Here is a 16,640-nt window from a genome sequence, read left to right on the forward strand (position 1 = left end):
ACTATGAATCAAGCTGCTGTAAACATCTTTATGTGCAAGGTTTTGTGTGGATACAACTCTTCATTTCATTTGAGTAAATACCAAGGAGTGCAATTGTTGGATCTTATGGTGAGACATGTTTAGTTTTGACAGAAATTGCCAAACTGTCTGCCAAAGTGGCTGTACCCTATTGCATTCCCACCAGCAATGACAGTTCCTATTGCTCCACATCTTCACTAGCATTTGCTGTTGTTAGTGTTTTGGATTTTGGTCCCAACTAATAGGTGTATAGTGGTATCTCATTGTTATTTTAATTTGCACTTCTCTAATGACATATGATGTTGAGCATCTTTTTATATGCTTATTTGCCATCTGTATGTATTCTTTGATAGAGTGTCTGTTCAGGTCTTTGGCTCATTTTTCAATGCAGTTGTTGATTTTCTTATTGTTGAGTTTTAAGAGTTCTTTGTATATTTTGGAAAACCGTCCTTTACAGATATGTCTTTTGGAAATATTTTCTCCCACTCTAAGGCTTGTCTTCTCATTTTCTTGACATTGTCTTTTGCAGAGCAGAAGCTTTTAATTTTAATGAACTCTACCTTATAATTCTTTCTTTCATGGATCATGCCTTTGGTGTTACATCTAAAAAGTAATTGCCATATCAGAGATCATCTAGGTTTTCTGCTATGTTATCTTCTAGGAGTTTTATAATTTTTGTATTTTACATTTCTATATGATGCATTTTGAATTAATTTTTGTGAAGGGCATAATTATCCTTAAAATGTTCATGGGATATTTTGTGATGTCCCTTCTTTCAATTCTTTCTTTCTTCTCCTCCTAGTATTCCCATTATGTGTATGTTACCCCTTTTATCATTGTCCCACAGTTCTTGGATATTCTGTTCTGGGGTTTTTTTGTCTTTTTTTAAAGTCTTCTGTTTCCTTTTCAGTTTTGGAGATTTCTATTAACATATGCTCAAGCACAGAGATCCTTTTCTGAGCTGTGTCCTGTCTACCCATAAGCCCATCAAAGGCACTCCTCATTTCCATTACAGCTTTTTTTATCTCTAGTATTTCCTTTTTATTCTTTCTTAGAATTTCCATCTCTCTGCTTACATTGTCCATCTGTTCTTGCATGCTGTCTACTTTATTTGTTAGAGCCCTTAATTAGCATATTAATCATAGTTGTTTTAAATTCCTGGTCTGATTATTCCAACATCCCTGCAATATCTGAGTCTAGTTCTAGTGCTTGCTGTCTTCAAACTGCATGTTTTGCCTTTATAACCAGACATAATATATTGGTTAAAAGGCACTGTGGTAAATAGACCTTTAGTAATGTGGTAGTAAGGTGTGGGGGAAGGGAAAGTGTTCTCAGGTCTCAGTCTTTCAGAGAGCCTGTGCCTCTGAACTGTGAACTTCACAAGTGTGTCTCAGTGTTTTCCCCCAGGTGGGACAGAATGGCTAGAGGGAGATGGAGTTAGCTACTTCCCTTCTCTCACATGGAAGGCTAAAAGGAATTGGGATTGGGTATTTCCTTTCTCCCACGTGGAAAGCTAGAATGGGCTAGACTTGGGTATTTCCCTTCTGATAAAATCTCAGTAGTTTAGGCTCTGTAAAATAGTTTCTCTTATGGGCAGGACTTGTTAAGAAAAAAATGCTCTTACGTATTTCAAAATGATTTCTTTTCTCCTCCTCCTTCCAGAAACCCAAGCAAATTTTCCTCTGATATTCACTGCAAGAACCAGGTCAAGCTCCTGGAGATAAAACTCACAAAATTGTGGGGACCTGCTGATGACTGGGTCCCCCTGGAGTTTTTAACTCTCAGGCTTGTGCACACTGAGCCTCCAGCAATTTGTCAATTACAGTTCAGGTTTTCCTATCCCAGCACCGGTTCTCATGAAGGTTTCTGCTCCAGTAAGTTGTGATTCTCTGTATTTACCTGTCTCTCCAGTTTGGGAGGTAGTGGTTTGCCCATGACCTCACTTCTCTGATGGAGCTAAGAAAAATTGTTGATTTTTCGATTTGTTCAGCTTTTTACTTGCTGTCAAGACAGAATGACAATTGCCAAGCTCCTTACAGGCCAGATCAGAAACCAGAAGTCTGTTTTTGTTTTTAAGATAGGAATATTACAGAATATGTGTCTACTGATGGGAAATGACTAGTGGGGGTAGGAAAACTGATGATACAGAAGAGAGGGTATATTTGAAAGAGAGAGATCCTGGAGAAGGTGAGGGGATGGGATCCAGTGCTCAATAAGGAGCTACTGGATTTAGATAAGCACACAGACATTCATCCATGGTGAAAGGTCAGGCAGAGTACATGGGGCCCAATGCAAGTAGGTCAGTAGATGTGGTGTGGGGAGTATGTGGAAGTTCTCTTCTGACTGCTTCCATTTTCTCAATGAAATGGGAAACAAGTCATTACAGAGTGAAGACTGGAGAAGTGGCAACAAAAGTTTGAAAAGAGCTAAGAGGTAAAGTAATTAAGAAATGAACTGACTGCGAAAGTAGAGTAGGCTTTCAGGGCTGTGCCAAAGCATGAATCTGAAGGGAGAATAATCAGCATGGTCATTAGTCTTCAGCTATGTTCAGCTTTTTTTTTTTTTTTTTCCTGGGGTAGATATATTTATTTTGGTAATATACATTAAGCGGCGCTAATTACACAGTAACTATAAGGTAACTAACGTGAAACCACAGAACTGTAACTTTGCCACAGCTGCGTGGACTTGGGCCTTTATGGCTGAGCACATTTTGAAAAAACTGGATTGCCACCCAGAGCTATGCCAATGAAATCTGTTAAAATGAGTAAAGCTCTCAAGTGGTGGCTCACCAGAGTACCTTGCAGCTGACAGATGATGGGCAGGACATGTTAGTTATAAAGTAGTTACAGCCTAATTCACAAAAGTTACCAACTGTCTTTCAGAAAGAAGCAAGAAGTTAGGAAATTCCTTGAATTAGCGCCTATAGCACCTAATGTGTCAGGTGGGAGTGCAGAGGAGGGCTGTTAGAGCAGTGTCAGAAGGACCCTGGTGGGTCAGGCAGGGAAGTACAGAGTTGAATTTAACCAGAGAGGAGTTTGGCAGCAGTGCATGAAGGCGAAGAGTATACACTCTGGAGTCAGACTGATTAGATTTAAATCATGGTTCGGCCACTTGGAAGCTAGGTGGTCTTGAACAAACTGCTTACTCTCTCTGTGCTTCAGATTCCTCACCTGTAAAATAAGTATAGTCTGTTTCCCATTTACAGAGAAACTAGGAGCATTTAGAGGAGATCTTTTACATGCTTCCACCACCCTGTCTCTCAACCTACCTGCATCTGGGCCCACGTACTCTGCCGTATACTCAGAGGGTGTTGTTGAGTGAATAGATGGACAGTTCTAAGCACTGAAAGAAGAGGAGGCAAGAGGAAGGGAGGGGAGGAGAGGGGAAGGGCACAGAGAAAACACAACAGAAGTGCTTTATTATCTTCTAAGAGGGTAAGATGGAGGAATAAAGTAGCAAGAAAGCTGAGGATATATACAACTGAACGATTAAAGTGATGAGTGACGACTGAGGTACTGAAATCTTGCTAGTTTAGATCTCAACAAAAGTGCAGGAAACTCCAGTTAGCTTTAGGGAAACCCCTTCATCCAAAAGAACATTCTGGAATTTGATTTGAGCCTAAATGAAAGTGAGGCAGACTTGAAACACATGATCTGTCATAGAGTTCAATAATGAAAGGAGAAACATGTGCCAAGAAAATGACAAATTCTTAATGCAAATCAGAGAAATTCTGCAGCTTTGTTGAAAATGGTCTTTCTTTTTTCTGCTGTAATTACTTTAGTGGTGTAGGATTGACTATAATCCCTGCTCAAAAGCAGCCTTAGAGCAGTTTTTATACTACCAGTTTCAGGAATCTAGAGTTACATGGCGGCTTGCCTCATATCTTAAGTATTTCATGTTCATTGGCCACAAAATAACTTCCATATTCTCATTTGTTGAAGAAAAAGCAGTCTTGGTAGTTGTCCTTATAGAGTTCCACCAGTTTCTTTATTTTCTGTTAATTCAATGACTATATCATGTTTGTCGTGAGGACCTTTGTTTCCTAATATATCATAAGGGAGTCTAGTGGAGAAGAAAGAAGAGAACCATTTTAGGAGATAGCAAGGCATTGGGCACTCATACAGGTGAGCAAGTGATGTTTAGTGCTTAAGAGTGTGGCCTCTGAAGACAGACTGCCCAGGATCAGCACCCACCTCTCTTCACTACTATCAGCTGTACATTCTTGGAGATTTCCCTTGGTGTTCTCATTTGTAAAATGGGCATCACAATAGAGTTAGGTGTGAAGATAAAATAAACTAATATATAAAATGTTCAGAATAGTATTTGATGCAATATGCACTCAATAGATATTATATATTTCAATTAAATAAATTACACAGGAATGGACTGTAGTTTTCTGTAATTTTCTTCTTAAGTCCCATGCCTTGGGATTGAGCATGTCCAAACCGCATTTGAATACTCCCATCGTTTTTTTGTTTTTTGTTTTCTTTTCTCAAATAACCCCGAGCTTGTCCCTAGCAAAAAAAAAAAGTCTGCTATCTTAAAGATATATATATATATATATAAAGATATATATATATATATATATATATATATGGAAGAAAAAGGTGAAGCAGAGATTTTCAGGTAGGATCATGAGTTCATATATTCTACCATATACTCATTGGGTTATTGTTGAGTTAGAGTTGAGTTCATATGTGTAAAGTGCTTAAAACAATGCCTAGCTCAAGTGTTTTTTTATCTGCTAGGAGAGAAAGAGGAGGAAGAGAGTAGCAAGGACTCTGAGGGAGAACTAGCTCCAGTGATCCAAATCAATTCTAAATCCTGTCTGTTTTCCCTTAACTACCTTGGGGATACATCCCCTTACCTCCAACTTCCCTGAACACACTGTGCCCCCTGCTGCAGGACCCTGTAGGTGCTAGTTGTTTCTGCCTGGCATGCTCTTACCACAGGCAACCCACCCCTCTTTCACTTTGTCACCCGTCTTCCTCCTTCAGATCTCTGCTCAGGTGTTGGTTCTTCCTGAGAGAAGTGGGTTTTTTTGACTTCGCAGTTAGGTCTTTTGTCAGTCCTTTGTTATAAAGAGACTTATCTTCAGCTGTAATCACGCTTGTGATCATTTGATTAGTCTGTCTACTTGTGGTTAGCAATCTGTAAAAATCTACTGAACAGTGACTGACCGCTGCTCCCATTCTCACACTTTGAAAGTTTTCTCCTTCTTCCTAATTCCTTCACTGTTCATTCTTGGACAGTGACTTAAAGAAATAGCCAGAGGAGAAAAGGGGCTGGGGGCTATATCATCTTGCGGCTACATAATTGGGGCAAAGGCAAAAAAAGCATAAAGTTCATTAAAAAGTGTAGAATACAAGAGTTGGGAGTATTCGTAGAGATTTTCTAGTCCAACTTCTTTGGTGTTGACAACATAGGGTTAAAACCCTAAAGTCAAGGACTTTAGCCAGTTATCTTCCAGACCACAGCTTCATACACAAATAAAAAATATGTTTCGAACTATAAGAGCTTAAATGTGACTCATCAACATCTGCTTTCTTTAAGTATTTTTTTCCTCAGAGACTAAAAACCGCTTACAAGGATAGAAAAAATTCCCCCAACTTAACACATGGCAAAAGAGAAGTCTTTTATGCCATTTTTCTTTTTTAATTCCCTTGTTTTCCATCTGAAATGACTTTATCACAGGACTCTTTTGTGAGGAATGTTTGAAAGGATTTATTGAATCATAACTGTGGAACTGCTTATTTAAGTTTGCTTTAATTAAGGAAATAATCAAAGTAGCATCTACTTTCAGTGGAAAGTTATCACATTTTGATATTGACCTAGCAAGTAACCCAAATGTTAGAGGACTCTAGCCTAAGGGGAGAAAAAGAAATATCAAGGTTTGTTTTGAGAGTATTTCCCTTTTCGTCTTTCTCTTTTCTTCCTTCCTGAGAAAGAGAAAAGTTGTCTTGAAGCTACCTCCTTGCTACCCGAATCCTTCCATAAAATTTCTTCAAGCACATGAGCCATGCACTGTTTCAAACATTCTTTACTTTCCCTGTACATCTCATTCCCTCTGATAAAAATAAATGGCGGGCTTCCCTGGTGGCGCAGTGGTTGAGCGTCCGCCTGCCGATGCAGGAGACACGGGTTCGTGCCCCGGTCCGGGAAGATCCCACGTGCCGCGGAGCGGCTAGGCCCGTGAGCCATGGCTGCTGAGCCTGCGCGTCCGGAGCCTGTGCTCCGCAACACGGGAGGCCACAACAGTGAGAGACCCGCGTACTGCAAAAAAAAGGCAAAATTTAATCAGAGAGCACAATTATTGTTAATAGGCTAATATCCTGTCTCAACAAGATAATAACATCCTTCACACAGTTAACATCCAAGTTCCCAGAAAGTCCCTTGGGAATGACTCAGGTGGGAAAATTCAGACATGGCATCAGACTCATGGATTGAAATATATTTGAGCAGTTGAGCCTTTCTCTCCTTATCATTTAAATGACACTGTGTAGACAGCTTCCTGTACTTGACTTTGGGCAGGGTTGACCTGGAGATTAAACAACTGCATAGTTACTGCCAGTAGAACAACCTAAGAACCTTAAGAGTACAAAAAATTTGTGCAAATTAAAAGTTGCTTCCTACAATAGACACCTTAAACAAAGCTAAAAGACAAAAGATAGACATAAATGGCAATCAAAGGATTGTTATATAGTATCTAGACTATATGAGGAATTTCTATAAGTGAAGAAAATATGAACAACCTAATAGAAAAGCAAGCAAAAGTTGTAAACAGGAAACTCATAGAAAATTTAGTGCAAATAATCCAAACATTTGAGAAGCTAGTCAACTTCATTTGTAACCAAGAAAATGCACACTGAAAAAGCAATGTGATAAGTTTTTCATCTGCCAGATTAACAAATATTTAAAAGTTTAATCTTATCAAACTTTGGATAGGAAGTAAGGAAATTTTTTTTTGTACTACTAATTAGTGTGTAAAGTGGTAATGGCATTTGTAAGATCCTGCAACACTTAAATGTTGCCCTCTGTGGAAACAATTTGACATCTCCCTATTCATCCTACAAAATACTTCACATATGCATAATGAGGCATCTACAAGTGTGCTCATTGCAGCATCATTTGTGCAACAAAATGTTAAATGGTATTTCTCTGTTGTCTTATTCCCCAAACTGAAATCAATAGGTGCTAGCCCTCTCACACTGTAGAGAGATCCACTAAGGATCCGTCAAACTCAGTGCCTAACGGTACCTGAAGCTTCAGCCATGATATTGGGGCCATGTTGAGAAATAGTCCAAGGGGACAAGCCAACAAGCAGAGAAAGCATCTGGGTCTTTCAAGATATCATTAAGCCAATGGCGCTAAACTTTGGAGCAGTTCTACCTGGGGATTTGTTGTTTTGAGGTAGTCAGTATTGTTGAAGGCATTTTTAGTTAGGCTTTCTAACAGTCCTTACCCAATCATCCACTAACCTCTAAAACCTGATACAGTATCTTTTTCACTGACTTTAGTATTCCATCCACAGTCTTCCTCTCCACTTTAAGCTCTGTCATCCTCGCAAGGATAGACACTAAGGTATGATTCATGAAAATACTGAAAGCTAACACTAAATATTAATAAGAGTATGTTCTGAGCCCTTATCAGGTGTCAGATGTGAGATACTTTACATATATTATCCCGTTTAGTCCTCCCAACAATTCTAAAAGTTGGGAACCAATATGACCTCCATTTTACAGATGAGAAAAGAGATGTGGAAAGGTTTAGTAACTTGCACAGGGTCACCCAACTGAAGAGTGATAGAGCTGGGGCTTAGAACCCAGACCACTCTGACTGACCCACTGGATCGTATTCCTACACAACCTTTCCTCACTGCTTTCTGGACTTTGGAAGCTGAGCTCCACTCCACGAGGTGACCCCCCTGACACGGCCCCTCTAGACTTCATCTCACTTGGTGTTGCTCCACTTCTAAGATCTTAAAACCCCTGAGAATCTACATTCTAATCTCAACTTCAATTCCTTCCATATCTTCATGATCACCTAACCTGTTTTTAATCCTAATGGTATCCATATGTGTCTTGAACTCTCTCTTTTCTTCAATATATTCTCTCTGTTCTGGGTTCATTTGTTATGTCAGGTATATACCAAGCCATGTTAGTAACTTACTGTTAATTACCACATGGCATCTCTTGCCATTTTTATGTTCCCTCATTTCTGCCTCAGCATTATCAAGTTTAATATAATGCAAAATATGCTTTCCCTACTCTTCCTCCTGAAGATTGATCATTTCTAGGGAAAGTCAATAGATTGGGTCTACAGGATATCATTAAACCAATGGCACTAAACTAATTATCTAATTTCAGCTAAGCTCTCTACTGCCCCAGAAATTATTGAATTCAGCTACAGTCAGCTCTGCACAGCAGCCTTTCCAGACGGCTTTCCTTGTCCTTCAGTTCCCACCCACTTCTGGCAATCTCTCAGAATACTGTAGTCACTTTCTTGTTTACCAGTAAGATCCAAGATAGCTGATGGAGACCTCTTGCAATTCCATTTGCTCCATCTTAGTATCTCTTGGTAATTTTAATCTGCCTACTCCTTTGCTTTACTCTGGCCTCCAAGAGAGGCTCATGTCTCTGCTTTTACAAAGTTCAACCTAGCCTCTATTCCCATTCTTCCCTGTTTCCTCTGGGTCCCTATTCCACCAAGGACCTCTCTTTTTTTTTTTTTTTCGGTACGCGGGCCTCTCACTGTTGTGGCCTCTCCCGTTGCGGAGCACAGGCCCCGGACGCACAGGCTCAGCGGCCATGGCTCACGGGCCCAGCCGCTCCGCGGCATGTGGGATCCTCCCGGACCGGGGCACGAACCCACGTCCCCTGCATCGGCAGGCGGACTCTCAACCACTGCGCCACCAGGGAAGCCCTGGATTCTACTCTTGATTCTCTTTCTAAAACTGTTCTCTCAAGGTCACCAATTACCCCATAATTGGCAAAGCCTACAGTTTTTCTCAAGCTTTTATGTACCATTTAGCAATGTTGAACATCCCTGTCCTTCCTGCAGTGTCCTCCTTTCTTGGGACTGTGACGCCTGTCATTCTACTTCTGCATCACTCATCTTTTCTTATGAATCCCTTCCTGGCCTCTCTTCTTCCTCCCATCTTCAATGAGCAAACACCTGGTAAGGTTCATCAGGCCTCCTTATTCCCTATACTCCCTCAAGGTTCTCAATTATTATCTCTATGCATGTATTCTAAAATCTATACCTTAAGGCCCCAAACCCTAAGTTCCCAATAAACGGAGCAAAGTGCCCTCTAGATATCTTCAATTTATATTTTAAAACATCCATCTATCTATCTATCTATCTATTTTCTAAGTAAACTACATATTGAGAAAATTCTTTAAAGAACCCACAATTAATAGAGAGGTAACAACCAAATATCTACCTAATGCAATGTAGTTGTAGTAGTAGTAGTAGCAATGTAATTATAATAATAATACCTAACATTTAGAATCTTGACTGTATGCTGAATACATTCAAGAACTTGTTGAATCTTCACAAGAGCTCTGTTTGGGAGCTACAAGTGCTATCCTCTTAAGAAGTTCTATGCATAGATCATCTCATAAGTCTTTACAACAACCATAGTTGTTGTAGTTATTCTTATTATCCCCCATTTTAAAGATGAGCAAACGAAGGTTTAAAAAGATTAATCACACAGCTAGTAAATGACAGAGCCAGTATTTGGACCTGACTCTGTAAGGGTGATGATGATGGTGATCGCTATCGTTTCTTAGCACCAACTACACATTAGGACCTGTGCAAGGTAGGTACATATGTTATCTAACTTCGGAAATCTATGACATAGGTTTTCCTTTTGCGATGTTAGGAAACTAAGGCTGAGAAGGATTAAGGTAAAAGCCCTAGGTTACAGGGCTAATACATTGTAAAATTGGTGTAGTACATTCAAGGTGGCAACAAATTCTTTGCAGAATTGGAGGTGGAGTCTATTTCCCTACCAATTGAAGGACAGAATGGAGCCAGAAGTGACTAGAGTTATTCACTTGAATGTCCCAGTAACATCTCAAACTTAGTATCTAAGTCTGAGCTCATTGTTTTATCCTTCTAACACAAATCGTTTTTTATTTGCTTTAATCAGATAAGTCAAGGCTTAGAATCATACAAATAGGGAATTGAATCTCAGTTCCATCTCAGTTATTCCCATTCCCTTATCTCTGAATTGAAACTGCCTTATGTATCACTGCCTGATTCATCTTCTTTAAAAGCAACTCTGAAGTGAGTACCTTGTTCAAAAATTTTCCATGTGTTTCCACAGTATGGTCAAAGCCTGTCCAGCCTCTTCCCCAACTTACTTATACTCTAAGTTTCAGCCAGAATGAATTACTTGTTGTTTCTCCACAGATATCTCCTTGCCACCCTCCCTCTCCTGACACACATACTCATGCTTTTCTGCCTTTATGGTATTGCTGTGTGTTTAAAATGCTCTCTCCCTCCCCCATTCAATCTGTCAAAGTAATAACCACATTAAATACTATCTCTTCCATGAGTTTTTTTTTTCCTAATGCCTCCAGAAGGAAGTGATTTCTCCCTTCCAAAAGCAATAAAAAATTTGCTTTTCTTTTTTATGTATTTATTTATTTATTTTGGGCTGCATTGAATCTTCGCTGCTGCATGCAAGCTTTCTCTAGTTGTGGCGAGTGGGGGCTACTCTTCGTTGCCGTGTGCAGGCTTCTCATTGCGGTGGCTTCTCGTTGCGAATCACGGTCTCTAGGCGTGTGGGCTTCAGCAGTTGTGGCACATGGGCTCAGTAGTTGTGGTGCACGGGCTTAGTTGCTCCTTGGCATGTGGGATCTTCCCGGACCAGGGATCAAACCCGTGTCCCCTGCCATTGGCAGGCGATTCTTAACCACTGCACCACCAGGGAAGTCCCCACAATTTGCTTTTCTTATTTTAATTATTCATCCTGTGTTATAGTTACTTATGAAAAGTTATCATTCTTTTTACTAGATTTCAAGCTCCCCGAGGAAAAGAAGTTACCTTAGACATTAATGTGTCACCTACAGAAACCTCTGCGAACCTTACACATAGTAGGTTTTGAGAATTTGGGGACCCAATAAATAAAATATTATTCTCCCTCTGAGTCAAAACCAACTGAGAAAAAGACATCCTAGTCATATGGTGGAGAAATATAAGCTTTGTTACTGCTAAAGAGTAGATTGGAAAATAGGTCCAAATAATGGATATCATAGCTCTAAAATAGTACACTTATCATCTACCTTGTCATGGAAGAGCTAGACAAACTCAAATCTTCCCCACAGGGCCAGGCCTGACTGTTGGTGGAGAGCCACACCAGAATGTATCTGGTCGACACAATGACAGATCCACTGACCACACAGCCCAGGTCCCTCTCCCAAACCCTCTAGGGTGAGAAGTGAGTGACAAGGCAGAAACCTGAGGTATTTGGCAGTTGAAGTCCCTCCACATGACAACTTGAGGATTGGCCTTGATGAAATGATGAAAACTGAAAGGACAGTCTATCTTCAACTAACACCCAACCAGATTAACCAGATTTATGGAATAAGGAATAGAAGAAAAATGATTTAATACAGAGAAACTTAGAGAGGTACATGAAAGTAATAATAATGAGAGGGCTGGGGGGCAATATATGCTGAATTTTACAATGAGTTAGGACACTGTTCCAAGCCTCTAGAAAGAATGTACTAATATTCCTCTAGAAAGAATGTACTAATGTTATCTCCCCTCTAAAGACAAAGAAACTGGGATATAGAGAGGTTTAAAAATTCGTCCAAGCTCACACATCCAGTAAGTGGTAAAGCTGGGATTCAAACACAGTCTCCCTCTAGAACCCAACTGTTTATAAGCCGAGAAATATTAACAACGCTTTTCATATTGCTGTGCTACCTAAACCTCCCCAGCTCATACGCCACTTCCCTACCCCCAGCAATTCCAATAACTCGAAGTTTCTCTTTGTCACAGTTAGGTTATCATTGGTTTGGGAGTCTGCAAATGAAGAATGTCTGTTATTGTGTGATCAGACCATTAAACGGTTACATCAATAAAGAAACCCCAGATTGGTTTCCAGAATCTAGATGCCCTTCAAGTAGCAAAAGCCATCCTCCAGTCATTCTATTTTTTTACTGCCCTGGTTTTCCATTGTAAAATGTGTCTTTAAGTAATAAAATCTCTTGTCTGGAGATGCCTCCTCTTTACCCTCACTCCCATTCTCCAGCACATGAATGTGTTGGGTTTTTAGTTCAGTTTACTACTAAGATACTTCGCTTAACTAAGAACACATGATAGAGACTGTATGGCATGTAGGCATTAGCCCGGGAATGAAAAATTCCTTGCTGATTACATGCAGACCTGACAGGCTAGACTGATTGTCTCCTGGGAATTGATGAGTTAGCACTACTCAAGAGCAATGTGCTATGAAAAGAAGTAGGTATCCACAGCTCCCAGTTATTGAGGTCAGTTGCCTCCTATGCTGCAACCAGTATGAAACTCCAGAAAGACACTGGCACACAAGCCTAACACCAGATAACAAACTGTGCCCAGCATTACTGCAAGCAGGGATGTGACTGCCTCCACTTGAGAAGTCCCAGAATACCCTAGGATGCCTGAGTAGGATGGGGTAGGGAGGGGAATCAGGATAAGGTGAAGAGAGCAACACACCTGGACTGATTTTTTTTTTTTTCAGTACGCGGGCCTCTCACTGCTGTGGCCTCTCCCATTGTGGAGCACAGGCTCTGGACGCACAGGCATAGCGGCCATGGCTCACGGGCCCAGCCGCTCCACGGCATGTGGGATCTTCCCGGACCAGGGCACGAACCCGTGTCCCCTGCATCGGCAGGTGGACTCTCAACCACTGTGCCACCAGGGAAGCCCCTGGACTGATTTTTATAGTGCCACAGTCATTGCATTGCCTTTTGATGGCTGCTTTAATGAAAAGCAAGGTTTAAATTATCTTTGGAACATAGACAAAAGCTGGGTAGAAACTGATATGCCCCACTGTCTTTGAACAGCCCTTCCTAAACCATAGTCGAGGCCTTGGACACCCCTTAGGAAGAGTGACAGTTTCACTTAGCTGCTTAGGGAATGTCTCAGTATCTGCCTCCGACCTTCCATGCTTTATCCCACTGGCTTTGTTTTGGCATATACAGTGTCATTAGTATTCAATAATATTTATTGAGCAAGGAAGGAAATAAAATAACACAGTCCCTACCTTCATGAAATCTGTAGTCTAGACTAGAGGGGAATACACATTCCTGTGTAGAGCACTTAGAAAGTCCTTACCTCATAGTCAGTGCTACACTGATATTTATTATTATTATTATTTCCTATTGCTTCTTGCCTATTCAAGCTTCAGAGAATTCAACTTCTCTGCTTATTCCTCTTAGATTTATATCTTGTTTGGACTCTGATTTTTTTTTTTTTTTTTTTTTTTTTTTTTTTTTGCGGTACGCGGGCCTCTCACTGTTGTGGCCTCTCCCGTTGCGGAGCACAGGCTCCGGACGCGCAGGCTCAGCGGCCATGGCTCACGGGCCCAGCCGCTCCGCGGCATGTGGGATCCTCCCAGACCGGGACACGAACCCGTGTCCCCTGCATCGGCAGGCGGACTCTCAACCACTGCGCCACCAGGAAAGCCCCTGGACTCTGATTTTGCTTCCTGGCATTGTCTTGTATCACCCTGACCTCCATGTTTCCCAGACAGTTGGTCAATTTCCATATGTCCCTCCATCTCTATCTCTCTGTCTCTCAAATACACACACAGGCTCCTGCCAGAGGATCAGAGCTCAAGTTCAGTGCCTCAGATTTAAATGGATACTTCTCAACCTTTAAATTGATGACTTTACACCTTAGTTCTAATTGAAAGGGAAAAAAATTCTCTGTCCTTCTCTGGAAAAAATTGTCTGTGCCCAAAAGAATAATAGTATGGGCCTATCTGCTAAAAAACAGACTGGTAAATGATTAAAATTAATTACTAGAAATTTTGTTTCTATTTAAAATGGGAGTGGTGAATGAGCAGTTGTTCTGTTGAAGGATTGTATACATTTTTCCAGTCAGCAGGATGTTGTTCAAATGTGTTTCTAAAGAACACGAGTTACAATGATTTCACACTTGCCAAAAAGAATTATAATTCCTGTTTTGAAGCCAGTGGAAGCTCAAACGCTTCTGACTGTTTCGGATCTGACTGGAAACAGAGCCCTTAAGTGAATGAATCAGTAAATAAATCATTTATTAATACTGACATTATGTGGGGCAATCAGCTAGACCCCTGCCTTCTAGCAGCTTGTGGGGTAACGGGGAGACAAATGCGTTGATATGAACAACATCATTGACACTAAAAAGTAGTTTGAATTATATCCAATGAGTAGGATCGCTCAGTACTGCTAAGACTCTCTAAACTGGAGTGTGGAACAATTACTAGTGCCCTTTAGCCTCTAAGGAAGTTTCACACTTAATGCCAAAGCAAGGGTATGTTTCTCAGGGTTCCCACTGTGTGTAATACAGTAGCACTTCAACAGTGCCTACAACACATGGCAAGAGAAAATAATGGGTAGTGTAGTAAACATTTTTTTCTGGCTATGCACATCTATTTACCCTACTTCTAGTAACAGCCCACAATTTATGTTTGGGGATTGACCTCCCCTCCCCGCTCAGTCCATGTGGTTCCTGTGCAGATAATTCCACTTTCAACTCTGGAGGGTGTTACGTGACCCATACTTGGCCTGAGCCAAGTTACTAATTCACAAGCAGGTCAATCATGCTAATGAGACTCCAGGACTTTTGTTGGAGCCATCAAGGTGGCAGACTTCTTTCCTGCTGGACTCCAACCAGAAGCGTTGTGAGACTGGGGCTGCTGCAGCTCTCTTGTCACCAAGGGGAGACTTAGAATGGAGCATGACCATGTCACACATGAATCTTCATATGGAGATTTAAAAGACAGAAGCCAAGAGCTTCCTTCTCCTGGGTTTTTCAGTCATGCAAGCCAGTAAACTCCTTTCTTAGTTAGTTTGTGTTTGAGAATATTGTGTTTTGGTTTTACCTAATGCAACTGGCAAGTGTGGTTTATTTTCTCTTAGGCAAACAGTGGCTGATTCAGGAGCTAGTCCTTAAGGAAACTCCCTTTGTCTCAAATCCACTGTGTCAGTGCTGTTTCTTCTCCAGAACCCATGACTCACATGGCTGCAGCCAAGGTCGTTGCTCCCCCTGAGAGGAAATTGCAAGTCAGATTTTCTTTACCACCCACCTGACCTTGGAAGTTCCCCAAGAGCCAGTATAGGTGGGATTCTATCACCTTCTCCCACCTTCCCACCTCATGGTACTGCCCCTTACTTGTTGTGGGACCTTGGAAAACCCTCTCTTTGCCTCCCCCTTCTCCTCTCTCACTGCCACCCCTGCTGGAGTCCTTCCTCTCAGCACTGATAGTTGAGGAACTGTCTTGCCTCCCCATGGAAAATGTGAGCATCATCTCCTAACATTCTGTTCTGTGGACAAGTAGTAATTGCTAACATATGTTGAATGCACATTAGAGACCATGACTGCTAAAAGTTTTACATAATCCTTTCAACAACCCTGACCTGTCAGTTTATTATTCCCACTTTACAGGTCGGCAAGTGGAGGCATAGATCAGTTAAATAAATTTTGCAAGGTCACACAACCAGTAATCATAAAATGGGAAGGAATATCACATCCTCTTGTGAATCTTGCTGTGCTTTTCTGGACTCCACCCAGATACTGGTAATTCATGTACGTCACAGGACTGGAAGGGGATGTGGAAGAAGGAGCCCAGGGTCAGGCAGAGACAAGATGATTCAATTAAGTAGAGATAAAGTAAAAGAATATATGTAAGATCTTTCTGGGGTGGAAAAGAACAGAACAAATGGAAATAACATTTCAATAATAATGGAATAACTTCCAATTTGTAATTGTTCATAGTAAAGACTATTCTGGAAAGATGTGATGCCTCACAAATTCATGTATCTTTTATCTTTGAAAGGCACCTTTCTGGAAACCTTATCTTGTTATGTGCTCTGTCAACATTCTTTCCCTATCACTGTGTCCTTACATATTTATTCCAACTCAGCAAATGTTTGTTGCTTGTTTATTACATACCAGGCACCACACCAGGCATGCGGATACAATCTCTGGCAAAAAAGGGTTAGTGTGCCTGAGTTAATGGAGCTACACTGTCAATCTATATATTATACAAATAGGTGTAAGCTTACGAAAGAGAGACAGATGGTCACATCTACGAGAGCCTAGGATAGGAGATGTGCCCAGTGAAGGAGGCCAAGCAAAAGAGAAAGAAAAAAATAAAAGATATATATTTGGAGGACATTTGTTCAGGCTCTTAGTCCTCACGTTGGTTTCAGTTGAAACACTCCCCTTCATTATTTTCTTTCTTATCCTTAACTTCTTTTTATTTTTGGTACGTGGGCCTCTCACTATTGTGGCCTCTCCTGTTGCGGAGCACAGGCTCCGGACGCGCAGGCTTAGCGGCCATGGCTCACGGGCCCAGCCGCTCCGCAGCATGTGGGATCTTCCCGGACCGGGGCACGAACCCGTGTCCCCTGCATTGGCAG

General features: G+C 41.1%; 1 protein-coding gene across 2 annotated transcripts in view; it reads left to right on the forward strand.

The window, feature by feature from the left end:
* The window catches only part of ZC3H15 (zinc finger CCCH-type containing 15), a 62,299-nt gene that overhangs the window by 42,162 nt on the left and 3,497 nt on the right, over positions 1 to 16,640 (forward strand). Inside the window, exon 13 of one of the 2 annotated variants that reach the window (XR_014326284.1) lies at positions 1,681 to 1,727. The exons of the other annotated variant lie outside the window; for it this stretch is intronic. The gene's annotated coding sequence lies outside the window, so the exon portion shown is untranslated. Of the gene's footprint in view, positions 1 to 1,680; positions 1,728 to 16,640 lie in introns of those variants that run through there. 2 annotated transcript variants of the gene reach the window in all.

This window comes from Leucopleurus acutus, assembly GCF_964270905.1.
Source record: "Leucopleurus acutus genome assembly, chromosome: 6".
NCBI lineage: Eukaryota > Metazoa > Chordata > Mammalia > Artiodactyla > Delphinidae > Leucopleurus > Leucopleurus acutus.